The sequence below is a fragment of the Pseudophryne corroboree genome, chromosome 12 (genome assembly GCF_028390025.1).
Source record: "Pseudophryne corroboree isolate aPseCor3 chromosome 12, aPseCor3.hap2, whole genome shotgun sequence".
NCBI classification, from domain to species: domain Eukaryota; kingdom Metazoa; phylum Chordata; class Amphibia; order Anura; family Myobatrachidae; genus Pseudophryne; species Pseudophryne corroboree.
In genome coordinates, this window is record NC_086455.1 from 67,815,124 (window position 1) to 67,819,135 (window position 4,012).

At 44.2% G+C, this 4,012-nt stretch overlaps 1 pseudogene; it reads right to left on the reverse strand.

Moving 5' to 3' along the window:
* Window positions 1-3,247: 3,247 nt before the first annotated feature.
* LOC134981643 (5S ribosomal RNA) lies at window positions 3,248-3,366 on the reverse strand (annotated as a pseudogene).
* Window positions 3,367-4,012: the final 646 nt, after the last annotated feature.

Here is a 4,012-nt window from a genome sequence, read left to right on the forward strand (position 1 = left end):
AATAAATGAGAAGTAGAATCTGATGGGTTGCTATGGGCAACATCCCATCTTCAATAGAACTCCCATCTTAGTAAATGTAACCCCATGCTGGGATTCATTCACATCTGGAGTGAAGCTGACTTTTCTTTTTTGTTGTTGGCCCTGCATCATCACACTGCATATCAACATCTTCAGAAGGACAACATATCCTAGCATGCCCACACTTTCTGAAAGCCTGCCTTACTACATAAGGTGAAAAAGTTGTTTTTTTTACAAACACATCATTTTTTGAGTGTAACTTTCACAACACAAATCACTGTGTCCTTAGCCTGGCTAACAAAGTGAAGCATGCGAGTTGAATGTTCAAATATTCAGAATACCCAGGCACAAGTGTAAAAGACCAAAAACATACTAAACTCCACTCAGGTCTAACTGTTTCACTGACAACCTAGCACATTATAAACCCTGTTGTCCTGGCAACCCTTGCGACCTAATGAGTGTCGACCTAGAGTGGACACCCTAAACATTGCAGACATAGACACTGTACATGTAATGATACTCACACAAATGTAAATGCAACATCCATACCATGATGAAGAACACAAACTTTTTTTCCTTGGGACAAGATTTGCCACACTACAACACTGCATGTATTGGAATTTTAAGTTAAAGTAGGTAACAAATACATTTAAAATGTGTAAAATCTTACTCTCATCTGGCACATGCGCAGCACCCTCAACATCCTCAGGGGCTTCTGCTGCCCATTCACTGGGTGGGGAAGGAGGCTGGATGGGGGAAGGAGGATGGATGAGGGAAGGAGGCTGGATTGGGGAAGGAGGCTGGATTGGGGAAGGAGTATGGATGGGGGAAGGAGGATGGAATGGGGAGCTGTTTACAGAGGGTGGGTCTGATTGAGAGGGGGAGGGGTCGGAGAGGGTGTTTGGGCCACAGAGGGGGAGGTGTGCAGAGTGGTGGGTTGGTCCACAGAGGGGGAGGGGGCCAGAGAGGGGGAATGGGAAAGAGAGGGGGAGGTGCGCGGAGTGGTGGTTTGGCCTACAGAGGGGGAGGGGGGCAGAGAGGGGTATTGGTAAAGAGAGGGGGAGGGGGGCAGAGAAGGTGATTGGGAAAGAGAGGGTGATTGGGGCGGAGAGGGGGATTGGGACACAGAAGGGGAGGGGGGCTGAGAAGGGGGTTGGGAAAGAGAGGGGGATTGGGCCACAGAAGGGGAGGGGGGGCTGAGAAGGGGACTGGGGCGGAGAGGGGGATTGGGCCACAGAAGGGGAGGGGGGATGAGAAGGGGATTGGGGCGGAGAGGGGGATTGGGCCACAGAAGGGGAAGGGGGCTGAGAAAGGGATTGGGGCGGAGAGGGGGATTGGGCCACAGAAGGGGAGGGGGGCTGAGAAGGGGATTGGTCAGGGCTTCCATCAGCAGTTTGCCGTTGTGCTTGCCCTAGAATGACATATGTAATATTTAGGTTGTGGGTTACTAAATTATAACAACAGCATTTTTCAATTACACTGTTCTGTCCCATGTTAAAGACACAGGGTTAAATTTACTATGGTTTTTTTTTTAGAACTGGTGATGTTGCCCATAGCAACCAATCTGATTCAACTTAACATTTTTCAAGCTGCTTCTAGAAGATAATAGATAGAATCTGATTGGTTGCTATAGGCAACATCACTAGTTCTAAAAAACTCCCACCTTAGTAAATTTAGCCCACAGAACAAGTTATTGGGTTCATTCAACAGCCTGTGTAACAACTCAGTACAACAACATTCACTTTTTCAGAAGCACTTTGCGCTCCACAGTCAGTACTGCTTGCCATAACCACACACACTGTGTCATGTTTGTTCTACAATAGTATATTGTCAGTCTGCTAATTTACACACTATATAATTTATTAGTGAAAATATGCAGTCTTTACATTAAAAGTTTCTGCTAACAATCTCAGTGTTATTTAATGTAATGTGAAACTTACTGCGTCTACGTCTATTGCGGATTTGTTGGCGCAGCTCTGCCAACAGGTCCGGCGTGCGTCGGCGGAGGTCGCTCCAGCACCTCTCTAATTGTATAATGGTCCTCCTGCTCCGGGCGCGTGTTCGCAGTAAGCGGCGGACCTCCGCGTAGGCCTCGCGCTTTACCCTATTTGGGATGGTCCATTACCGCAACCAGCACACGCAGCTCCTGTCGTGTGAAAGCAGCTGCGCGCATGGTGCCAATGCCGTTTTCCATACATGGGCATATATTTATAGTGTGTGGTGCCATTTTATTGGTTGTCAATTGATGGTGTCATCTGTAATAAACTTTATTGATATGTGTGCATTAATGTGAAATACAGTGGGTACAGTTCGCATTAGCGGAAATTCGCACCCGCGGAAGAAAAAATTAAAAAAACACACATACACTCACACTCACTACCAATCACACTCACACACACTCACATACACACACACAAACACACACTCACTCACACACACAATCACATACACACACACTTATTGAAAAGTAATTGTTACAATCTGTGTACTCACCACATTTTTCAATAACAATCAGCTGCACAAAGTCACAAAGTTATCGACATTTAGGATCATATGTTGTGTCATTTGTAATGTACAAAAAAAATGAAGGATTGTTGATCCTGCACCGACCTAGATTCGAAACTACATGGTAATATATGAAGGCCAGAAATGGACAATAATACTAGATATTATCAATAACTATGCGTCCGTGTGGCGGTGCGCCCAGAGTCAAAAAAACGGGGGGGGGGGGGGGATATATGTACAAAAAGAGAAAAGTATGACTCTTGTTTGGGCGCACTCTTGTAAAAAACTAGATGTTAATCAACAGGTGATATGTCTGAGAATTAAGGAAGTCTTTATTGTCTACTCTCTAAAATGCAAGGGGACTAAACGCAACAGATTAAACAAAACACATCCATAGATATGTCAACTGGAGAAATAGGTCTCCCAAAATAAAGGAATGTCCAGATCTTAATTATACCTGGATAAGTGCATATTGGAAGGTAGCCACATATTAAGCTGCTTCCATCTGCCCAAGATCTGTGCAAACTGTGTTTGAATTGATGTGGCCCTGAATTGGGTTACACTCGTGAGTGGGAGAACCCACACACTGGGTAACAATTCTAGCAATTCTAGCAATTAGCCACTGTAATTGATAAGAGGAGTAACGATTAGAAGTAAATGGGTAAGGGGATGAAGTATAAGTGGTGATACTGCTGTTGGTGTGGTTTCCACGGGGAAGAGAGTCTCCCTACTTCACTGGGTATTCCCTAGAGGTCACCCATCTAGGTACTGACCCAGCCCACCTCCGTTTAGCTTCCAAGATCGAACGAGATTGGGCGTGAACGTAGGGGTATGGTCGTAGGAAGGTTTGACCCTGTAGCACCAATGAGAGTGCACCGAAATGGGAGGATGAATTCCTCCACGGAAATGAAATGATGAGATTGCGACAAGAAAAGAATAGTGGTAGATAAATGAGTATGAATCTGCTGTCCACGTTAGACTGAAGAGACGTGTCTCCTAGGGGGACACGCTCCCCTGAATCGTGGATGAGAGTTCACAGAAGGAAGAACAGCAGGAGGAAAAATGAGAAAAAATATATATGGATAAAAAAAGGTGATGAGATTGGATGGTTGTAAAGAATTACAGTGGATCCCTTAAAATCTTCCCTTATTTGGATTCTATTAGAACCTGATTCAAAACATATATAAATATATCACTGTGACAGGTATCAAAAAAAATTCCAAAGTAAGTCATGATAATCATGATCAAATATGTATCGCTACTTGTGTATAACAGATTCCAATGGCATTTGATACTACATTTATGCTGTGCACCAAACCTTAATGTCACTCGCGATATTAACAGTAAATACTTGATCAGAACAAATATTAGTGACTGACGTAGAACAATATATGAGGAAAACAGGGAAGGGAAGGAAAATTGACACCCATACAGTTTTCTCTTAGGTGAATGCCCTCAGAGGGACAGAAACATAAAGTACACAGTTTTG